General features: G+C 50.8%; 1 protein-coding gene and 1 long non-coding RNA gene across 6 annotated transcripts in view; one reads left to right on the plus strand and one right to left on the minus strand.

Annotated features, from left to right (window-relative positions):
• Window positions 1–5824: 5824 nt before the first annotated feature.
• LOC143695419 (uncharacterized) lies at window positions 5825–19145 on the minus strand. Its single transcript, XR_013184579.1, has 3 exons — window positions 19006–19145; window positions 12967–13063; window positions 5825–8021 (listed from the first exon to the last, which is right to left on the minus strand). It is a non-coding gene; the product is annotated as an uncharacterized LOC143695419 (long non-coding RNA).
• Window positions 19146–21481: 2336 nt separating this feature from the next.
• Window positions 21482–23917, plus strand: part of RALGAPB (Ral GTPase activating protein non-catalytic subunit beta) — a 64601-nt gene continuing 62165 nt past the window's right edge. For all 5 annotated transcript variants that reach the window (XM_054644141.2, XM_054644142.2, XM_054644143.2 and 2 more), the window contains exon 1: window positions 21482–21637. The gene's annotated coding sequence lies outside the window, so the exon portion shown is untranslated. The remainder of the gene's footprint in view (window positions 21638–23917) is intronic.

The following is a 23917-nucleotide window of genomic DNA, read 5'->3' on the forward strand; positions in this document are numbered from 1 at the left end:
GGCAAGCTCGTACGTGAGGTGGCAAGGGTCCAAGAGCCCTGCACTCCCTACCCCACGGTTATCTTTTGCTTATACACTATTATTGGAACCAAATTATCCCTTGTTTTTAATCAAATTATATTGTCAATATATATTTTCTAAACTATTCAATTAAAATTGCTGCTATCTCAAATATTTTGGGGTTTTTTTTATGATGGGATAATTGGGCAAACATAACACTACCCTCACCTCGCCGCTGCGTGGCTGCCTGTCCTTGTGAGGGGAGGAGAACAGAGCTCACAGCAGCTGAGAACCTGTTGGGTTTCTGGAGTGAGTATTCTCCTCGCAGCAGGCAAAGTTGGTGGAGTTTAATGTCCCTTCTTTTTCTGGCTCAGTCTTTCCGAGAGGCCAGAGCTGCCCTGCAGGCTCCCCAGGCTGGAGAAAAAAAAACAAACAAAAAAACCACACCCCAAACTAAACCAAAATCAAACCAAACCAAAACAAGAACCCAAACAAAACAAACAAACAACAACAACAAAACCACAAAAAACCAAAATCGAAAACCCAAAAAACAAAACAAGACAAAAACAACAAAAAAAGCTGCTGAAAAGATTTACCAGGGAAAATCCTCCAGGCCAGGGGAAGGGAAATAAAACAAACAAAAAAACCCAGAAGCTTCTTGCCTAAATTGGTGAAAATTAATCCAGGAAAAAAAGCCAAAAAAGGGCAACGAAGTAACAATCATTGTAGTCCCCAGCTACACCAGGGAGAGCTGGAACAGGGCCCACAGGAGCCCAAGGCTCCCCGCCCAACCCACCAGCTCCATGGGAAAGCTACAGCAGTCGTTTTCTGGGCATAAAAGCAGGTAGTTAGGAAATAAAGCAGCATTATAAAATCACCCCAAGACAGTTTCCCAGCACACCATGAAATCCTCTTGAGTCACAGGATGGGAAAACAGCTTGCACAGGTTACTACTGCAAAGTGGTAACTATGAGCAGTTTTAAGCTCTGGTGGGCACAGCTGTGGGCAAAGGGAACTGCCACCCAGTACCAACCCCAGTTTTCTAATTCCCTGGCCTCTTTGCTCCCAACACATGTGGTCTTTTCCTTCAATACCCCATAAGTATCCCTGTAATATTCCAACCTTGCCTGTAAAAACCATAGTCTACTCTTGGATGGAAAAATGGTTTATAGACTTGTCCAAGACTTGTGAGCAATGAATGAATGAGTGACTGTACCACAGCCAGTAGTTCCTGATCCTTCAACAATGATAACCACGTTGTTTTTGCTAGTGCCAAGTGGTTTACAGCAATTGAGTTGTGTGAAGCCTTTGGCCTATTTCTGTGCATCTGGAATCTCAGTATATTTTTGCCTTTACCTGGGAAAGGAAAAAATTCACATAGACTAGATCCCAACATGCCTGGTGGTTGTGTTATAAAATGTGTGGTCCACATAAAAGAAATGTAGAGCTATCAGTTCAGAGGTTCACCTGTGCCTAAATATATTCTTGTGCCTCATTATCATCCTACACCAAAGGCTCTTGGTATGCACAGAACTATTACCAAGCCCCCTTTCCTGCTCAGTGCAGCCTGAGGTTATGGCCCTGTGAGCCATCAGGCTCCCCTCCGAGTTCTGTGCCCCACAGCTCAGTGGTGTGCAAACCCCACCACACAGTTGTCTTGTGGTCCAGCAGCCATGGAGGACCTTTGGAGGGGCCAGAGGCCAGAACTTCACATGGGCTAATACTTACTACTCAGCAAACAAAAGCTGTGGTGAAACCTGGGTAAGCTCCACATAGGTTCTGTGTGAGGCAAAGAAATTATTTTACACATTGCAAACCCTGGGGAACGTGAGGGGTGTCTCCTTGTCGTTCCAAGATGAAATACATCACTCCTGACCCATGTACCAAAATTTCTGCAGAGATGGATCTTCCCTACCAGGTGCTGGAAGACTGCAGGTAAGCAGGCAGCTGGGAGGGGACACAGCCAGGACTGCTGACCCTGACTGGCCAAATGGCGTCAAGCTCAGCAATAAAAGCTAAAGGAAACAAGCCAGTGAAGCCCAACTGTTGTCTGTATTGGAGGCTGAAGTGAACTTAATAGGACACAAGTGCTAAAACCAGTTGAAAGGCCTGTGTAGCCTTGGCACAGGCTATGTCAAGGGATGGTAATTCAAAGACCCAAAGGGGTACTGCATAGTAAAATCAGGCAACCCCAATGTCTGGGAATGACTGGCATCCGAGTCCAAGTCTTTGGAATGTTGAACACTCACTTTATTAAAACTATATTATATTACATTACAACTATATTAAAGAGATACATACTATACTATATCATACTTACTACTAACTACTGAAGAATACTAAAGAAAACTCATGACTCTCTGCTCGAGAGTCAGGACACAGCTTTTTGTGATTGGCCAAGGAAACAAAACAATCCTCAGCAGAATCCAATTACCAAATTAATTCAGGTAAATAATCTTCCAACACATTCCACATGCGCAAAACAACAGGAGCAGCAAATGAGATAAGAATTGTTTTTTCTTTCTCTGAGGTTCCTCACTGTGATTCCCAGGAAATATCCTTGGGAAGTTGTGCCTGCTTGCTCTCTATTAAGAGAGCTGTGGCTACAGTACTGCTGGGTCTTTGGTGTTGCTGCTGTTGGTACAGAGAAAATTAAGCAGCTGTCTCTCTTGCCTGGCCTCTTGGAGGATGCCTCTGTTGTGGGGTTGCTGTGAGATTGAAGAGCAGCAGCTGCTGATGGTGGCAATAACCCACTGTCTGACACTCCCTGGTTCCCAGCAATGAGCTGACTGTCAGCTGGAGAGGCAAGGAGTGATCAGCAGAATCCACTCACTCTTTAACCACTGCATATGGCCACCGTTAAAATTTGATGGAGTGGGGAGATAGAAGTGGGCTCTCATCACCTTGACAGTCGCAACACTACCAAGTGTTGCTGTCCCAGATGTGCTGGAGCTCCAGTACCAACTAGAGTCCAAGCAGCCCAATGGAAGGCCACAATTGATATTGCCCCTCTGTCTATCTTAGTCCTTGTGGCAGCAGAGAGAAAGCCACAGTTTGCGGTTATGTGAAGGGGTATCCAACACATTTGGAATTGACTGTCCTAGGGGTAGAAGCACAGCTTTACCATTTGTCATGGACTTATTCAGGCTGCACTGGAACTGGTTGATGCTCCTGAATGTATGTATCATGCTGATAACTTCATCATTACAGATGCAGAAGAAGGGCTGAGACCACTTCTCCAGACCTTGGTGAGGGGACTTGGGGTTTGAAACCGCAGGAATCCAACACTGAATACACTGACCAGGAGCAGAGAGTCCCTGACTCTGGCTAGGAGGGTGAAAGGATGACTGCAATTACTGCACCATGTGGATTCAATGGTTTGCCAATCAGATCCACAGAGTACAGGACTTCAGGGATACAGAATATGCCCTAATGCCATCAGGATACAAGGCCTTCATCCTTTGGGGCAGTGCTTGCATGGGCCCAGCCCCTCGATGCCCAGCAGTGTCGTGTCAGTGTTATAGATGAGTAATGCGTTGGTTGGCTCTCACAACTGAGTGGTGAATATTACGCATATGTTAAGAGAAGTATTGTAGACGTATAGTTATGTTACTGTAATATGTCCTCCTACAGTCCTCTTTCTCCTCCCCCTTGTATTGTTGTCACAGGATGGCCTCAGTAGTTGGGACATTTGGAGAGGGTCAGCTTGTTACTATGGTACTATGGTGACACCTGACCTCATATCAAGATGTAAGAAAGTGATCTCCACCACTGGAAGGTGAGGAAGGAGTCGACAGACAAGACTTTGGGAGGGGCTAACAATATAAAAGGCAGAACATCCATTTTTTAGACAAGCACGTGGCGGTTTAGCTCCATGCTCCCAGCACTGTAATTTTTCCTTATTCAGTCTTCTGCTGTATTTTTGTTAAGGTTTAATAAACCTTTAAAATTTTAATAATGAGCATTGTTTCTCATTGAGACAAATGACGGATTTGTCTTTACAATCAATCTGTGGGTTTGCTGGTAGATAAAACTAGCATTGAGAGATAAAAGAAACAACGGGAAGGATTCCACTGATTGATGAACAGAAAAAGATATTTGCCTTTACAAACAAACTGTAGGTTTACTGATAAATGAAATTGAATAATGAAAAATGAAAGAAGCAATGGGGAAAACCCCTAAATTACATAAGAATTTAAAATGAAAAAGGGGGGGTGTACATTAGAGGAAAATCTTTGGTATGAGGCATTCCGGGAAGTCTGTACCTTCCAAGTAACTCAGCCACAGGGGAAAGAGAGAAGGGAAATGCGGCCGGGAAGTTGGGATAAAAAGGAGTCTGCGTCCTCCAAAAGCTGAGAAACCCCAGGTGAATGCCCCATGGCCTTTCTCTTTATTTGAATAAAGTAAAAAAGTCTCATCTGTCTCCTTTTTGGACATAAACCTCTGATGTTTGTGGATTGATATTTTCTCCCAGATGATTTTGGGGAGTCGTCCGGGAGAAAACCTCGTCTCAGTGGCCCCAGGAGATTTTGAAAGAGAAATGTGCTCTGATAAAAGTTCAGCAGCTCAAATGAGTTTTCCTGGGACCATTGGGGCGATTGCAGGTCAACACCCCAGGGACAGCAGAGGACTAAATAATGAAAAAGAAGAGGGGGGAGAAAAAATTCCCCGGGGAAAAAACTGCAGATGAAAATTGTGAGTATTTGCATGTGTGTGTGAGAGTCCAAGAGTATGCTTAGAGTGCATGTGAGACTTGAGAGAGTTACCAGATACAGAGGGGCTCAAGAACACCTGAGGATGCCAGGTTGATGGTTACTGGATTTGGGGGTGCTCAGGAACACCTGGGGACACCAGGTTGAGGGTCACCAGATTTTGGGGGGCTCAAGAATACCTGGGAGTGCCAGGTTGAGGGTTATTGAATTTAGGGGGTGTTTGACTGTGCTTGTGTGAGAAGCAGGGTCTCAGAAACTGTGGCAGGAGGCCATGTGGGTAGCAGCAAGCTGGACCTGGCACAATAACTCCCAACGCTCACCGGCCCAGAGGTGCAGCGGCGGCGCTGCTGAAGGTCAGAGACAGGCTCGGCTGTGCAGGGTCTCGGAGGCCTTAGGCAGGAACCTGTGTGGGTGATGGCCAGTGGGGACCCGGTACAGCAGCTCTTGGCACCTACTAACCCAGCAGTATTGGAATAAAATCCCAATATTACCAGGTGGAAAGTGCCTGGGCCTGTCTGACCCTTGCTGCTGGGCCAAAGGCGGCAGCTGTGGTATTTCACCTCAGAGATACCTTTGGCTGGCTGGAAGTTGCAGTTAGGCACTTGGAACAAGTCCAGGCATGGTAGAAACTCAATTTACCTCTGATGGAAAGGCTCCAGGCTAGGTGAAGAGGAAAAGGAGACAGATCCTGCAGAGGGTTTAATCCAGAGTTTATTCCAAAGTCACATACGTCTGAATCTTGGTAACAGCTCCACAGAATCCTGACCGCATGGTCTCCGTGTATTTTAAGCTCGAAGGCAGGGGGAGGTAAGGGACCAACCAGGTGGGAGGGGCAGGGTCTCAGGGGAAAAGTGACACTTGGCTAACCTAATGACCCCAGGGCTGAGGGGCATCTTTTGAACTTTTGCCAATCACAGGACGCCCCTGCTGGAATGATAAGATTGACTGACAGCACTTAGCAAGGAGGCAAAGGGGAGGGGAAGGGAGAAAGTATTGCCACACCTGGGAAACTACTGGAATAGCTGAAGCAGGAAATGGCATCACACTGCAACAGACGTGCCAGGGGAGAGATGTCCCTAGAGACGTCTACCTTTCTTTCCTCGATTTTCAGAGACACCTGCAGACGCGGCTGTGCCTCTGCTGCGTGGCCATGTGGGAAAGTGGATGCTGCCGCCTACTCTGGTGGTGGTGGCGGTGCAGTCACCTGGGCTTGCAGAGCCCCTGCTTCGAGAGGCATTCCTGGTGCTGCTTGTGCCTGCAGGGGATTGGGCTGCTGCGGGGCCACAAGGTAAGGGGGTGGAAGATTTTCCAACGGTTCCCATTCCTTTCCAGCTTTTGCCACGTGCCGGAGAGCTCGTACCGGGTATAGACCCGAACAAGCATGCCTCCACATGTCAGCGTACTTGATTTCCTCAGGATCCCGTGGGCTGCGACCAGCCACGTGGTCAAACAAAGACTCACAAGTCCAGGTTTCAAACGTGCTGAATATCGGCCAGACCACGTATTTTCCAATCTCCCTCTCCATTTTTCCATACAAAAATGGATAATTTTCTCCTTGGACTTCCCCACTCTCCGCAGGTTTACGTCCCAGTGTTCCAGCATGCATCCCAGGGAACTATCTCTGGGGATTTCTGGTACAATTCTTCCAGGGACTTGGGAGGGTTTTTCCTGAGCTTTTCTCTGGAGTCTGCTCTTTCCCAACCCCATTTTCTCAAGAAGCTTTACAATTTTTCTTACCTTTTCTTGTTTCACCGGGACATCCGTCGCAGGTCCCGTCTTTCTTTCCGATGTCAGGTCTCCCAGCTCACAAAAAGCCACCAGCCTGCCTCAGTCGAACAGCGAACCACTCTGCCGACTTTTTGGGCTGATTTTTACCTGTTTCCTCCAGTTTCATAAGGCAGATGGGTTCCTGGAATTTTCCAGGCTTGCCTCTTCCCCCCTCCTGATCCCAACCATGACCAGTTTTCCCCCTAGACTCCCTCTCTGAGCCCCGGGTCTAGTGTGTTCGAAAAAGCCTTGCACTTCCCCCTTGATCAATCATGTCCCTCGTGGGATGGTGGAACTGCGATCGTGGGGTCTGCTCTCACTTCGTGACGAAGTCACGTCTCACACACGTGTCTGATCACGCTTCACTCAACCATACAATACTTACAGTTCCTTTTCCTGTGTGGATTTCTTTGTGCATGTCAATTTTTCCAAGTGAAAAAAAACTCGAGTCTTGGAGATCACTCTAGATCATTCCGAGCTTGCTGAGAATTGGGCCCTTTTATCCCCCTTGGCTGTGGCTCTGGTTGCAGCTCATGACTCCGGTTACGGCTCACGGCTCCGGTTGTGGCTCTTTGTGAATTTGATTGGGTTTTTCGGAATCCAATCCCGCTTGGGCCGCTGAAATCAGCAGGGCGCCCCCCGGGTGGGAAAGGGGGTCCCAAACCCCAGTATCATCATGTCGGGGTCTACCAAATTGTTATAAATTATCAAATCGGGAGCCAAATTTATAAGAAAATTTAGCAATGATTTATTAGATTGTCAGCGAAACAGAATTTTGAGAAAAAACCACCACAGCCAAGGCAGCATCAACCCCGGGATCGGTGCTGGGTGAACCTGGATCTGACCGCCAAAATGTCAGAGTCTCCCCTTTGGTTCACCCTGACTGCTTCTCGCATCGAGCTTATATACAGTTTATTCTGCCTGGGGCAGAAATGACCGAATGTTCCTTTGTGTCCCTTCACATGCAGAACTGGGGCCATACATGGGCAGGGTTAGACAAAAGTCTGGTTCCAGGTGTCTAGATGATGTCAGAGCACTCCGGAGAAGTCAGCATTCACATGTAAACGGTGGCGCTGGTAGTAGATGCAATCTTCGAGTTGCAGATCACTCTTGAGTGGCCCGGACATTCCAGGGAAGTCAGTGATCATGGCCCAGGAAGTTTCCATTCATATGTTAACAGACTTGATATTATCTTAATGTTGTCCGGGAACTAACTGAATAAAAATAAGACTCTGCTCCCAGCTGGGGTGGTCAAAAGACATAGCTTGGATTTTACAATATTTTATACATAAATAGCATGAATTATCTCTACCATATACTACAACATACACATAATATCCATCTCTTAATTGTGAGAGCCAACCATCACATTATTCATTTATAATGTACTGTCTCTGTATTTTTGTTAAGGTTTAATAAACCTTTGAAACTTTAAAAGTAAGAGTTGTTTCTCACATCAGGATCCATGTGGTTGCTGGGAATGGGGATCTTCCATTTTGCTCCGTGAAAAGTTCTGCTGCAGCTTGGTTTGAAGAGAGAGCCCTGAGTGAACAGGGAAAAAAGAGACAGTAATCTCAGCTTTTTTATACATAAATAAAGGTTACATGACAATTGTAAGGTACGTGAACCTTGTGATAATGCATGGATGTGAACAATGCATATTTTATGATTGGCTTTTTGCAAATATTAAAATGAATATTATATGCCTTATGTTAGAAATTATGCTGTATTCATTTTCTTAAGTAGTGTGTTAAATATAGTTTTAGGTTATAGCATAATGCTAAAATAGAAACTATGCTATGTAAGATACTTTTTTAAAGAGAGGAATGAGGTACTGGCACTGAGATAGCAGCCACAGGACACCCAAATGTTTCGGAGGAAAAGAATTTATCGCTCCCTTATCAGAAGAAACCAACTTCTTCCCGTCTTGCTCAGCCATGAAGATGCCGTTAGGATTCAGAGGAAGAATGTTGTGGTGTGTTTTATGCTTGTTCAGTTTTTCCCCCATTGTTCTCTCAGAAGGTCCTGCCCTGTTACCAGTTTGTGTCAATCCCCAAACCCCTCCCCAGTTGTCTTGGTTATCTTTCTTGTTCTCCACCCCTGACGGCCTGCCTGTCACTCGACACCCCTGCCTCTTTTTCTAGAAAGTTCGGGCCAGGATGTCGGATGATTGGGTTAGGGGCCAGGGTCCCTCCCACAACTGTGTTTGATGGGTTCTCCGATTATGCCAATCCTTAATGTATCCCTCTCTGATTTGCTATCTTTCACCCCTCCCACCCTCTGTAAAACCCGAGGCTTTCCCTGCCTCGGGGCTCTCAGCTTCTTCTACCTGAACCTCCACGTTTCCCTACCAATAAAACCACCCTCCCTGAAGAAACTGAGAGTCGCCTCTTCATTTCATCCTGCGACTTTGGAGCTCTCTACTGCGGCCACACGTCCGCAAGGCTTGACATCGCCTTGGGCACAAGGCCCTGACTTCCGGTTGGGGAAGTGCCTTACTGGCTGGAGGTTGGTTGGACACTTATCTAGCCTGGGCGTTTTACTTTCCACCGGCCACCGCTCCAGTTTTGGCGCCTGGCGTGGGGCCCCCCCTCTTTCAGATTTGCTCCTGACCGGACAATGTCAGTAGAGCCTGGACGCCGACTCGTGGACCCCACGGACGGGATTTCGAGAATCCCAGCGGTCGCGGAACTACCCTGTGGTCGAGCAGACCTTGTTCGCGAGGTGGCGCTCCCCAGGGACCCTGGACGGCAGCTCCTTGCACCCTGGAGTTGTCCTGTCGCAGGAAACTCCTCGTTCCAGCTTTTCGCTTGTTGCCTCCGGACTTTGTGAGTATTCTGCTACTCTCCCTGTCGCCTTCCCCTCTATTGGTGTTTCGTCACCACTCTTCTTTTTCTCTAGACAGGGGCCGGGGGTGGGCACCCTTATTTCTTTCTTTCTCCAGTTTACTGGAACGGGGGGGCTTTACCGCGGCTGCCACCGAACATCGAGCGATGGGTGCGAAGCTTTCGCTCTTGGCAGCTCAGAAGGGGCTGTTTTACCAAGTTGTGGGTATCCTAGTTGGGGGGGGTTGTTCCGTTGATAAAAAGGAAGTTAAAAAATTAATCCGATGGCTTTTTTCTGAGTTTCCCGAAGTCTCCCCCGATCTAATCAAGGATCCTGCCTTTTGGCAGAGGGCAAATGCCAAGTTATCGAACTTGATTAGATCAGGAAACACCTCGCTTTCTCCATTAGCTTTTTGGATTTCACAAATTCGATCTATCTTGAAAGTAGGAGGAAACTCAGAAAAACCTTCAGTCAGTTTTAGTTCGCGCCCCAGTTCTTCCGCTTCTCCCTCTACCCCTAACCCTCCTTCCCGTCCCCATAAATGTAAAACCGGGATTCTGAAGGGTGCAGCGCGCTCCAGCCCCGTGCAGGGTGACCATTCGTCCCCTGGCCCCCTTCAGAATCCTCGTCCCCCCCGCCCTAAGAGTCCTGGCGAGACTCTTAGGGGCTCCTCGTCTTCCCCTACCTCCCCTGTTCCCGTCCCCAGGTCCTCAGTTTCTAAAACCCCAAGATCCAAAACCCTAATTTCTAAGTCCCCAGTTTGCTCCCAGTCGCCTCCAATTCCCCAAAATGGCTCCTATGGAGCCCAAGATGGAGGCGGCCACATGGCCGAAATGGCGGGAAAGCCCTCTTCTTCTCCCCAGAATCCCTTCTTCCCAAGCTCCAACCCCTTCCTGCCATTCGGCCACTCCCAATGTTCTACCCCCTCGTCCTTCCCCCCTCCTGGTCCCTCCTCCTTTCCCGAAACCTCCCCTTCAGTAGTCCCTCCCCTTTCTCCTCCCACGTCCCCGCCCATGGCTCCTCCCTCGGTCCCTCCCATACCACCTCCCATCTCTCCACCCCCTGCCAGTCAAAAAGTTCCACCCCTTGTCTCTGCCTCCTGGGAGGGTCCCTTGATATCAGACCGCCCTGCCCAAGTTCCCAGCCACGCCCCTACCTCCTCCTCTCCCGGTTCCCACGCTCTCCCTTCCGGCTCCCGCACTTTGGGTTCTGGGGCGGGGGGGGGAGTTGGGAACCGGGAACCGGGGTCTGCTGCGATACCATCTGCAGCCCCGGTTGTTTACCATCCAGAGGGAGATGGTGGGGTGCGTCGCCAATGGGTCCTACTACACCACTCGCAGATCAAGGAGCTGTGCAAAGCACAGAAAGATTACGGCCGGGACAGCGAATACTTTCGGGGAGTGTTGCAGGCAACACTTACCGAAGCCGATGTCACCCCCTATGACATCCGGCGCCTCTTCACGTGCCTGCTCAATCCCACCGAGCGGGCTATGTGGGAGGCAGCCTGGAAGAGGGGAGTGACAGAGGCCCTCCCGAGCCTGTGGGAACAGCCCCACATGGGGCTGGACCTAACGGGCAATGTCCTGGCCGTCGATCAACTCCTTGGGACCGGGAGCTGGGCAGATGGGCACTCGCAGGTGAGTGCCATCCCCCAGGAGGCGCTCCGGGAGTCAGCGCGGGCAGCCGAGAAGGCGTTCCTGGCGCTGCCGGGGGCGGCTCCTCTCCTTTCTTTTTCCAGGATCTTTCAGGGCGTCGAGGAATCTTTCCTCAATTTTGTCGAGCGTCTTCGAAAAGCTGTTGAGCAGCAAGTGGCGGACAAGGTTGCCCGGGAACATATCCTGAAGGAAGTGGCATCCACGAATGCAAACTCTGCGTGTAGGGATGCCATCCTCAGCCTCCCGGTGCACCCGCCCCCCTCGCTGCACGATATGCTCGAGGTCTGCACCCGGAAGGTCCTGATCATGCCATCTAGGGAGGGAGAGAAGAAAAAACAGCTGCCGCCCCGAGTCAGCGCCGCAGAAGAAGCGCCTGAAGACACCTTCTCTGAAGCCACCTGCCGCTCGCCTGTTCCCGGTCCTTCCGCCGCCAAATCACCCTGCCATCTGTGCGGAAAGCTCGGGCATTGGATGCCTGACTGCCCGCTGCGGCGGGAATTTTATGAATTCAAAAAGGGGCAGGGACTCCTGGGGAAAACCCAGACAAAAAACTAACATCTGAGCGCAGTTCCCCCCTGCGCCATGATAAAAATAGGGCGGGACAACCAACACCATGCAGGGAGGGGAGATCTCAGGGACCGCCGCCTGCCAAACAAGACATATTCTCACCGGACTTGTCATATGTTGCATGTCTCCAACCTAGACCCGTGCTAACTACCTTTTCTGCTTTCAGACCCTTCCGGCTGCAGCTGACAGAGCCGTTACATCTTAAGAACTCCGATTTTCAACTCGTGTCAGTCAGCCCGGAATGCCCAGGAAACTGGGGGTGGATAAGGTGTAAGTACGTCGTTGTCGGAGACACTAAACACACACCTTTAGAGGTGAACATAATCCTGGGTCTTCTGCCATCTGACCTGGGACTGTTCGCCGTGGGGCTGCACTGTGTCCAACCCCCCACTCTCCTGCCCAAGGGACAGGTGATTGCGCAAGCGATCCCTGTTCCCGAAATGACTTGGGCCCTGGGGCTTCCTCCAGCTGAACTCCAAAATCCAACAGTAGCTTGGGCCCAGGTCCTGGGGCGGGAAAAGCCTCATATCACCTGTCATATCTCGAAAGGGGGAGAGGGCAAGCCTCTTAAAGGCTTGTTGGACACTGGAGCAGATGTGACGATCATTCCTTCCCGGGAATGGCCGTCACATTGGGAATTGCAAAACGCGCCTGGCCACGTCCGAGGTGTCGGGGGTTTACAATTGGCACGCCAATCTAAGAGCGTCGTACAAATTACGGGGCCGGATGGGCAATTGGCTTCAGTGCGCCCATTCGTATTAGATTACACGGAACCCCTGTGGGGGAGAGACCTCTTGGCCCAGTGGGGAGCCCGAATTGACCTCCCAGTAGCTCCCCAGGTTTTTTCGGGCAGTGGTCACTGATGAGCGCCCTACCTGGAAACTGAATTGGAAATCAGATAAACCAGTGCAGGTAGTGCAGTGGCCGCTCAACAAGCAAAAATTAGCGGCGCTCAATGAGCTCGTTAAGGAGCAGCTACTTAAAGGCAACCTGGTGGAGACCATGTCCGAATGGAACTCCCCAGTGTTCGTTATCAAAAAGCCCAACAAAGATAAGTGGCGGCTCCTTCACGACCTCCGCCAAATTAACAACATCATTGAAGATATGGGGCCTCTCCAACCAGGGATGCCGTCCCCAACGATGCTCCCCTAAAATTGGAATTTGGTCGTAATTGACATAAAAGATTGCTTTTTCCAAATTCCCTTACACCCGGACGATGCTCCGCGTTTCGCCTTCACGGTTCCTGCCATCAACTGTGAAGCCCCAAGCAAGCGCTATCATTGGCGGGTTCTTCCGCAAGGCCTTAAGAACAGCCCAGTGATCTGCCAATGGTACGTCGCTTCCTTGCTGTCCCCAGTACGTGCAGCCACCAAAGACACCATTACTTACCACTATATGGATGACATCCTAGTGTGCGCTCCGACCAATGACCTACTTACCCATGCGCTTGACCTGACAATCGATGCATTGGTTGTTGCAGGGTTCGAGCTCCAGCAAGATAAGATTCAACAGATGCCACCCTGGAAGTACCTGGGCCTGGAAATAACGAAGCGGACCACTGTTCTGCAAAAATTAGCTATTAAAACTAACATCAAAAACCTGGCAGATGTCCACCAGCTGTGTGGGTCCTTGAATTGGGTAAGGCCTTGGCTAGGCATTTCAACAGAAGACCTAGCCCCCCTTTTCAATTTATTGAAAGGGGGAGAAGAGCTTAGTTCTCCAAGGTCCCTTACCCCAGAGGCCCAGACAGCGCTGGAGAAGATCCAAAACTCCATCTCGGCCAGGCAGGCCCACAGATATCACCTGGGTCTGCCATTTAAATTCATTGTTCTAGGTAAGCTGCCACACCTCCATGGGGTGATTTTCCAGTGGGACGATTCCATCAAGGGCAAGGACTGGGGCTCGGGGGATCCCCTCTTAATCATAGAGTGGGTGTTCCTCAGCCATCACAGGCCCAAAAGGATGACGCAGCCAGCCGAGCTGGTGGCAGAATTGATCAGAAAGGCTAGATCACGGATCAGAGAGTTGGCAGGTTGTGACTTTGACTGCATCCACATTCCTTTAAAATTTGATTCAGGCCATCTAAAAAGAAAGATGATTGATAACCTTCTGGAAACAAATGAGACGCTTCAACTGGCTTTGGACAGCTACACCGGCCAAATTGCAGTAGATCGGCCGGCCCACAAATTATTCAATCAGGAATTCACATTGTCTATAAAATCAGTTCAGAGTAGAACCCCTCTGAAGGCTTTGACAGTTTTTACAGACGCGTCTGGAGCATCCCACAAGTCAGTGATGACTTGGAAGGATCCTCAGACTCAGCGGTGGGAGGCAGATGTCACCGAGGTGGAAGGCTCGCCTCAAGTTGCTGAGTTGGACGCAGTCGTCAGAGCATTTGAGAGGTTCTCTGAACCATTCAATTTAGTCACTGATTCAGCTTATGTCGTGGGTGTAGTTTCCAGAGCCGAAAATGCAATTTTACAGGAGGTATCAAACATCCCTTTGTTTAACTTGCTCTCTAAGCTTGTGAACTTAGTCTCCCACCGAGAGCAACCCTTTTATGTGATGCATGTCAGGTCACATACCAATTTGCCTGGGTTTATTGCGGAAGGCAATAGGCATGCTGACGCCCTTGCCGCTCCTGTTCAAGCTGCCCCACTCCCTGATCTGTTCAGTCAGGCCAAGATCAGCCACCAGCAATTTCATCAGAACGCCCCTGGCCTTGTTCGACAATTCCATCTTACACGCGAACAGGCCAAGGCGATCGTGGCTACATGTCCTCAATGCCAGTCCCACCAGCTCCCAACAATACCCTTGGGAGCTAACCCCAGAGGTCTATCTAGTTGCGAGGTGTGGCAGATGGATGTTACCCACATTCTTCCTTTGACCGTTTGCAATTCGTACATGTCTCAGTGGATACCTTCTCCGGCGCAGTCTATGCCTCTGCCCACACAAGGGAAAAGGCAGCAGATTGTGAAAAACATCTAGTTCAAGCGTTCGCTGTCCTGGGCATCCCCAAGGTCCTGAAAACAGACAATGGCCCGGCATATAAATCCAGGGAGCTGCGAAGCTTCCTGCAACAATGGGGAATAGAGCATAAGACCGGCATCCCCTATTCCCCGACAGGCCAAGCCGTGGTACAAAGGACCCACCAGAGCCTAAAAAGAGTTCTGGAACAACAACGAGTGGCCGTGAAGGTGGAGTCCCCCCATATCCGTCTCGCGAAGGCGCTTTTTACCATTAATTTCCTAAACTGTTCGTTCGAAAATCTCAATCCGCCTATCGTGCAACATTTCGGGAGACATGAGCAGCTGCAGCCCAGGGCCAGGCCTCCTGTCCTGATTAAGGATCCGGAGACCTGGAAAACGGAAGGGCCTTTCGATCTCGTGACCTGGGGAAGGGGATACGCTTGCGTGTCCACCCCCTCAGGTCCGAGATGGATCCCCGCTAAGTGGGTCAAGCCCTTCTGCCCTGGGAAGACTCTGAGAGCAGAAAACGTAGAACAGGTCACGGAGGCATGTTGGCGGCGGCGGCGGAAGCTCCCAGGGATGGAGCCACTCCTAGTTTAACCCTCTCCCTGCCCCGGGCAGGACCTGATTCAGAGTCATTCCTTATGTCTGTCTCTTGTTTGTTTTTAGTTTTCCCCCGATGGAACGTGTCTACATCTTAGCCCGCTTGACAGCCGTCCTCATCTGGACCCTGATGCCATCAGTGGGCCCATGGATCGTCCCTCAGCCCAAGGCCAACATTTGGCGCACCCTCGCGAGCGCCCTCGGCCAAGAACACATATGTTTAGATATGGGCTCAGCAGAGGACCCGATGTCGTCATGCCTTGTGGGCATCCCTCTCTCCCTTAATGAATTTCCCTCCCCTTTCAATACTTCCCTCACCTCCCTCTTATCCAAGACCCCTCCTCTAAAAATCAATGCACAAAATGCCTGGGGAGAAGGAGTCAAGGGGCTGGCCCCTTTGAGCTCTGAACCTCCAGAGCTTAATTTGCTCGGCTCTGCCAATGCTTCCCTCTGTATTTGGTTTCAGTTCGCCCCTAACCCTTGGGACAGCAGGTACTCGTGGATCAAACCATCAAGGCCCGAGTACAAAGCTGCCCAGTGGTGTCGAATGACCATCGATGCCACTTGCTTCCACCCTGGGTAGCCAACCGCTGTCCCTGCCCCAAGGTATCTTTTTCATTTGCGGAGACCGAGCTTGGGCTGGCATCCCCGCTCGTCTAGCCGGAGGTATCTGCACTTTTGGGCGGCTGTCGCTGCTTACACCCAACATTACCCAAATTCGCGATTGGAAAATGAAAAGAGCACAACTGAATTCGGCCCGCTCCAAAAGAGATCTCAAAGATCTCAACCCGGATTGTGACTCCCAAATTGAACATTGGTCAAAACCAAAAACTGTAGCACTCACCCTGTTTTTGCCCTGGGTGTCTGTGGCCAAGTCTCTAGGTGAATTGGCCCACCTGGAGTGTTGGGTAGCTAAGCAAGCCAATTTAACATCAGCGATGCTATCAGACCTCCTCACAGACGAGGAAATTACAAGGAAGGCGACCCTCCAAAATCACGCGGCAATTGACTTCCTGCTTTTACTGCATCACCACCGCTGCGAGGAGTTTGAGGGCCTCTGCTGCCTTAATTTGTCATCTCGGGCCGAGGACGCGAGGGTGGCCATAGATAAAATGCAAGGCCTTGTCCACCAAATAAAACAACAGACATCAGACTGGCTGGGGGACCTCTTTCAAGGATGGGGCCTGTCAAGCTGGGCTGAGTCCATCCTGAAGACTATACTTTCCACCCTTTTAGTTTTGCTTATTGTTTTGATTGCCTGCTCCATAGTCTGGGGACTCGTAAAGAGACTTATATCCAGGACCATCAATGTCCCAGATGTCAGCCGAGCGGAAGTCTCAGAAGAAGAAGGAGAAAGAGTTGACACCGCTTCGTCGGAGAACTCCGATCCTGAAGACTCCAGCTCGGTTTCTAGCGACGCGGAGCAGGCTGAAACTTCATTTTGAATGGTGTTTGCCCTTACAGTTCTTTTGTTTTTAAACGAAAAAGGGGGAGATGTTGTGGTGTGTTTTATGCTTGTTCAGTTTTCCCCCCATTGTTCTCTCAGAAGGTCCTGCCCTGTTACCAGTTTGTGTCAATCCCCAAACCCCTCCCCAGTTGTCTTGGTTATCTTTCTTGTTCTCCACCCCTGACGGCCTGCCTGTCACTCGACACCCCTGCCTCTTTTTCTAGAAAGTTCGGGCCAGGATGTCGGGTGATTGGGTTAGGGGCCAGGGTCCCTCCCACAACTGTGTTTGATGGGTTCTCCGATTATGCCAATCCTTAATGTATCCCTCTCTGATTTGCTATCTTTCACCCCTCCCACCCTCTGTAAAACCCGAGGCTTTCCCTGCCTCGGGGCTCTCAGCTTCTTCTACCTGAACCTCCACGTTTCCCTACCAATAAAACCACCCTCCCTGAAGAAACTGAGAGTCGCCTCTTCATTTCATCCTGCGACTTTGGAGCTCTCTACTGTGGCCACACGTCCGCAAGGCTTGACATCGCCTTGGGCACAAGGCCCTGACTTCCGGTTGGGGAAGTGCCTTACTGGCTGGAGGTTGGTTGGACACTTATCTAGCCTGGGCGTTTTACTTTCCACTGGCCACCGCTCCAGAAGAAGTTGACACTGACCAGACAGAATCCTTTGTTTGAATGGAATTTATGCATCATGTATGAAATGTATGAATATGCAACAGGCTATTGCTTTTAAGGGTTAATCCTCTGTTAACGGGGGTCCTTTTTCGGGCTTATTTTGCCCAGAAAAAGGTACCTGATTGTCCATAACTCTTTGTTTTTATTGTCTTGTATTGTCCTAATCCTACTTGTCCAAATTTTTATTACTATAATATTATTACTATCTTTATAACCATTTTATTACTATCAAACTTTTAAAATTTTAAAAACAAGTGATTGGCGTTTTTCACAAGGATATCAGAAAAATGAATCTACAAACACCAGAGGTTTCTGCCCAAAAAGGAGACAGAGGAGTCCTTTCACAGTATGCGAATAAAGGCAGTGGCCATGGGGCATTCCCCATGAGGTCTCTCAAAATTGTTAGAGGACACAGCCTCCTTTTTATCCTAATTTCCCAGCCGCATTTCCCTTCTCTCTTTCCCCTGTGGCTGTGGTACTTGAGAGGTACAGACTTCCCAAAATGCTTAATACTCCCTTCTAATGTACCCCCAGCCCCCCGTTTTTCTTTTTCCCCGTGTCTCTGTTCTTTCTCTCTAAATCCATAGATGTAGCACAGTCTTGGGTGAGTAATAGTCTGTGTCAAATAGTGGAATTCCCATGTTATTTATGGCTCTCCCCACTGCTTCTTTCACCTCTTTGTATCTAGCCTTATTTACCATCAGGCACACAGGTTTTTTGTAATAACACTTTCTTCTCATTCCTTTCATGAAGAATCCACACCGGGTGAACTGCAGAGAGCTGGGAGGCAGCACAACCACAGCTGGCAGCCCTGAGGCCACTGTGCAGGGGACCACAGGAGCCACCTTTCCTTGTGTGATCACTATGTCTGACTTCAGTGGTTTTGAAGTCACACATAGTGAGCACACAGGGAAAGGTGGGTCTCCATGGGCTGCTACAGGTGAACTTCAACTTCTCTTGCTCTGCCACTGTCAAGCAAAATGTACGAGATTGGAAGGAGTTTTTGCTCCTCTGATCTAGCAGGTAAGGGGCCAAGAGGAAGATGGGCACAGCAAGCAGACTGTGATTTGGGGAATGGGGGTCCATGAGCCAGCTTTGCAGTTTCACCTCTGCACATGTGCCTGTTGGCTCTGAGACTCTCATGTGTAACAAATTGTTGGATGTTAGGATTGCTCCTTTTGTTTGCTTTCTCTCAGGGAATTTTTTCCCATATGTTGCTAGGAGACAAAACTGACTGGTACTTAAGAGTGAAAAAAGAAGTTGCCGTGGTGCAGGGGAAGGGTTGGGCTGGCTACTCTCTTAGCTGAGGGGTTTCTCTAGGGGGGGCAGAGATACCGGGAGATTTGGGCAGGGGGAAGGGGCTGGGCATAGCTCCTGGCTCTCTCTGGCTCTCTCGGCATCAGAGGGGAGACAGGCTGTAGTTGCTGTAGGGAGAATTTGCCACCCCTGAGAGGCTCCGTCTCCTGCTGTCTTCTCCTACTATGAGTGAAGCTCTGCTTGTGGGAGTGGCCGTTGCACTGGGACCTTGTTAACACCCTACCTCACTAAAAAAGGACCTTCACCATCTGCTCTGGTGCCTCAGGGGAAGCCCTGGGACCCCGAACCCCTTCCCTCTCAGAGGGAGGGTCTCCCAGCCGTGTTCAGGAGCCAGGCTGCTTTCTGCCACTGCTCCCAGTTTTCGCTACCCATACCCTTGCCTGCTGGGATGCTCCGCGGCCCCTGCTCATGCTGCAGAATTTCTGTTACATCTCATTTATTACAACAGGATCAGCTCACCTCTGCCGTTCCAGCTGCTTCCAAGCTTCCTGCTGCAGTCCGTTTCCCCAGCCAGAGGTTCAGCAGGACCGGCCATCCCTGAGGGTTCCAAAGGCAGCCCCTTCTCCATCCCTTCCACCCTCGCCCACCATTACCGTGCACTGAGGCGGCCGAGCTTGCGCCACAGCGCCCCCTGCAGCCCCGGGGGAATCATCGCCCCGCCCTGCCCGGCCGGGAGCCAGCAGCGCCCCTGCTGGCTGTGCCCGGAACTGCACCGCAGGGGAAGGTGCCTGCAGCCGGGACCAGGCCGGCCCTGGGGCTCTGCGTCTGCTCGTCGGTGCTGCCGGGCTTGGTGTTGGCTTGCCTTGTTATACACACACACGCTAGTAAGGACCTGCTATTCCTTTTCTGGTATCTTTGCCTGAAAGTTCCGTCATTTCAAAGTTATAATAATTCAGAGGGAAGGGGGTCATATTCTGCATTCCAAGGGAGGTTCCTGCCTTCCTTGGCAGACACCTGTCTTTCAAACTAAGACACAAATGCCCTTTCCACTCAGTCCTCTCCAACTGTGCTGCATTCTATCACCCCCAGCAGCCCAGATCTCTCTTTTTTTTTAATTAGGGACCAAAGATTAATGGTATTGTGAAGGGATGTGTCCTGCAAGGCCCTGTTCTGCCCTTGCGGACAGAACAAAGAGGAGGAAAAGATTTACATTAAAAGCACTGAGCAAATCTTTATTATGAAACTCACATCTCTTGCTTTCAGCAGCCTCCATGCAGAGAATGTGCAGACTAGAAGTCTTCCTGCCAGGAAGGGGAACAGGAATACAGTTTGCACTGTGACATCTGATGTTCCTTCAATGGATGGCAATATAAGAGGTTAAAAATCACTTTGCAGGCTCCTCTTTGTTTAGGTTAACATCTTAGCGCTGCACTGAACAAGAAACAGTGCAGGCAAGTGCTGAAGAAAGGACCTGGAAACCTGGCCCCTGTGGAACAGCCCATAAGGAATCTGTGAGACCGGGCTGACTTTATCACCTGCTGGACTGCTTGCAGAAAGCAGAGAACACTGCAGAGAGGTGAACACAGGGGTGATACAGGCAGGCAGATGGTGCCACTCCCAGCTGCAGCAGGGAGTGAGGTAAAGGGGCCCATTGCCAGGGGCTCTCAGGACACCAGGCCCTCGAACCATCCCTAAACAGCGCTGGGCTGTGGAGCAAGGCACTGCTCCCTGCAGAGTGCCCTGTGCTGCTTTCTCCACTGGCTGTGTTTCACAGAATCAGAAAGCAGTTGGACTTTTTAAAGGACATCTATTCCAAGCCCTCTGCAATAAACAGGGATACCTTCCACTAGACAAGATTGCTCCAAGCCCTGTCCAATTTGGTCTTGGTTATTTCCACGGGCGGTCTGCCAAAGCTTCTCTGGGAAAATTGTTTTACTACCCTCACAGTAAAGAAATACTAAAGAAATACTTAAGAAACCTATTCTAACCCTGCCCTTTGGCAGTGGGAAGCCATTCCACCTTGTCCTGTCTCGCCATCCCTCACCCCAAAGTCCCTCCACAGCTTTCCTGCAGTCTCTTTAGGCACTGGAACAGGCTCCAAGGTCTCCCTGGAGCCTCCTCTCCCCCAGGTGAGCACCCTCAGCTCTCCCAGCCTGGCTCCAGGACAGAAGGACTCCAGCCCTGGCACAATCTCCATGGCGACTTCTGGACTTGCTCCAACAGCTCCACATCCTTCTGATGTTGGGTCCCCAGGGCTGAAGGCAGCTCTGCAGATGGGGTCTCACCTGAGTGGGCAGAGGGGCAGAATCCCCCTCTCACATGCTGCCCAGAGTGTTTGAACTCAGGTAACCTATGTCACTGTAGCTAAGTACTAGCAGCACCCGCAAACTAGTCAATACTATGGGCCAGGGGAGTAGCAAATCAACGCGGAATGGGAATAAAGATCGCGGGAAGAGAGAGACACAGCCTGGGGAAACAGAGCTGGTGCTGTCACTGTCCCTTCCCAGCCACAGCCAGGCTGAGCTGCGGCTGCCGGGGCGCAGCAGTAGCGGGGCCTGAGGGCAGGGCAAGGCCGGGCCGGACACCAGCAGAGCCCGCGGTGGCAGTGGAAGAGAAGCCGGAGCCAGGCTAGAACGGCACCGGCGGCTGCCGGTCGCTGGAGCTCGAGCTAGAGCGGCCCAGCAAAAACTCCTTCCACCCGAGGGCCCGGGGGTGCTCAGTCCCGGTGCGCTGCACAGGCCCTCCCCAGGCCTGGGTGCAGCGCCCGGGGAACGGTGAGATGGCGGAGCTCCGGGATCCGCGGACAGCGCGGGGTATGGGCGGGGCCGGTGTGCGCGGCCTCTTTAAGAGTGAGAGCATCACGGCGGCGCCAGGCACGGCGGCGGCCGCTCTACGCATGCGCACAGCCTGTCCCTGCGACTTATTCGGTGCCGCCGGCACTGGAGTAGCGTGCAGGGGCGGGGAATCGCGTTGTAGTGAGCTCGCGCATGCGCAGGGCATGATCCCGCCGTGCGCTTTGTGGCGCTGCCGGAAGCGGGTGCGGGCCGAGCGCAGCGAGCGGCGCTCCCGGTCCCGTGTGGCCGCGGCCCCGTGGCGCCGGCGGCCTGAGGGAGTGGCGCTCCCCGACATGTCTGCCGGGCTCTCGGCGCAGGTAAGACGGCCAGGCTTCCCGCCACGGCGCTGTCGGGCTCGGCCCGCTTCGCCGCCCGCAGGGCCTGTGGCGCGGGCGCCGCCCGGAGCCTCCACCGCGCTGACCTCTGCGCTGCTGCGGCGGGGCCCGAGCGGGGCGGGCGATGGGCGAGCCTGTCCCCGGGGCTCCCCCAGCGCCTCGCGCCTGGTTGGTGCCGCGGAGCCACCGCAGGGCGGGCGGGAGCGACTCTCGGTGACCCCCCGCGGCCCAGGGCCCCTCTCGGCCCCTGCCCCGGCCCGGGGGTCGAATCGCGTTTCGGGTCCGTGGGAGGAGCGTGAGGTGGTACCCGCACCGTTCCTCCCGTGTGGATCCTGCGAGCGGGAGCTGGACCTGAGGGAGGAAAAAGTTTGTGTCGCTGTTTCCCCGCAGAGTCCGACTAACAGCGCGCTGGTGCCGAGCATGCCCGGCTCAGGCCTCCTGGGGTCTGTCGGGATTCTGCTTTTCCCTGTCTCATTTTGGTCTCCGTGCCCAGTTGATAGTAGATCCTATTTATTTGGTGTACTCAGCAGCGAGCGAGGCTTCTCCCCGGAGTAAGGGGGCCGTGCCTGCAAGAGAGTCCTTCCTGCTTGAACAGTTTGGAGACTTCACGAGAAACCGGACCGACGAATAAGTGCCAATGCAAAGGAAACTGTTGAGTAAAAATTTTGTTCAGTCGGGTGCACTGTTTTGTGGTCAAGTTCATTAAATAGTTTTTCGCATAAATGAGGGGTTTGAAAAGTTACTAAACTGTCAGGTGACTGGCCTGGAAGATAATTTTCTCAAATCTAGTGTTAAAAATGAGAGTGATAGTGAGAAGCAGAGTAGTACTGATGTTTGAGTAATGATGCTTGAAAGCAGAATAATATCCAAAACATACAAAACTGTTTTTGCTTTCCTATGGCTCTGCTCATCTTCACATGTAACAGTATGCAACTTGTAGGCAGTGGCCTTCTCTATAGCAAGTGCCCTGCCTCCTGCTTTGGCCAGGCTGTGTCCAGCAGTGTTTCCAGGAACTAGAGGCATTGGGGTCCATGAACTGGGAGTGCTGGAGATAGTGAGGCTGGAATCCTGTGGGATCCTTTGAGACCCAGTCTTCCCTTTGGCACATTCATGTATTAATTTCTGCTATAGTAATGCAATAAAATCTGACAAATTTGTCTTCTTGGGGCAAGGGCAGCTGGGATTCTCTTCTCTGACCCTTGGTACTGTTGTGGCTGAATGGCTTGGGAAAGGATGACAGGAGTTTGGTTTTTTGTTTGACTTTTCTCTTCTTGCATTGAATATAGACTTTTAGAAAAAATTGATAGTAACCCTGATGTGCATATTTTTTAATTTCTTGAGCAAAATACTTAAAATACTAATTTTCTGCTGGTCTTTCTCTCAGATAGGTCTTCTATTTGGTTCTTGCAATTTTTATTTTTTCCTGCTCTCTGCTCTGGCTGTTGTTCTTTACACACAGTGCATGCCTTAGGCGGAGCTAACATATTAGGTGGCTCCAGAGGTGAGCTACCAGGAGGGCTGTGCTTCCTCAGGCCTGGTAGGCTTAATACCAGAGGTGCAGTTAGTCTCAGCTAGATGTAACTCGCCTTCTCCAACATAAACTTGGAGGGTAGTGGGACAAGTGGGCATATAGCAGCTGTTCATGTTTAGAATGTCATGCAACTGAGAAAAATTGCTCATAAATGTCTGGTTTGTGCTTTGGGGGAAGGTGGGTTGTGGCAGGATGGCTTTCCGGCAAGAATTGTTTCCTTTGAAGAGCAAATGTTAGTACTGTTAGGTAGCAGAGGTCATGTTAAATGAGAGGACTTTCTTTTTTTCCAGGGAATACTTATAAAGCATATCTGATATCCCAGAACTTTGATGTAGACTTTTTTTGTGGCTGCTTCTCTCGTTTAGGCTCAATTAGGCCTTCAGCCTTCCTTGAGCATATCGCTGCTGATGTTCTTTGCGTCTCTTGTCCTACTGTCCATTTTGTCTGCTCTGCTTTTTTGGTTCTAGTAAAAGCCAAGAAGGGTCCACTTTTGGGACAGCTTGTCTTTGTGCTTGAAGTTCTTTTGCATCGTAGGAAAATACTTCATTTTACATATGAAGCTGCTGAACACGACCAAATGTTCATGTTTGCCCCCAGCACTTCCCTCCCTTAGTGTACATTTTCTGAGGAATTGCTCTGTACCTGAGTAGTGATTCCCTGACCTCTCCCTGCACATGCTCCGAACACCTCAACTTCAGGCTTGGACCTTCTGCGCATTCCTTCACAGTAAC

This window comes from Agelaius phoeniceus, chromosome 17 (genome assembly GCF_051311805.1).
Source record: "Agelaius phoeniceus isolate bAgePho1 chromosome 17, bAgePho1.hap1, whole genome shotgun sequence".
Taxonomy (NCBI): domain Eukaryota; kingdom Metazoa; phylum Chordata; class Aves; order Passeriformes; family Icteridae; genus Agelaius; species Agelaius phoeniceus.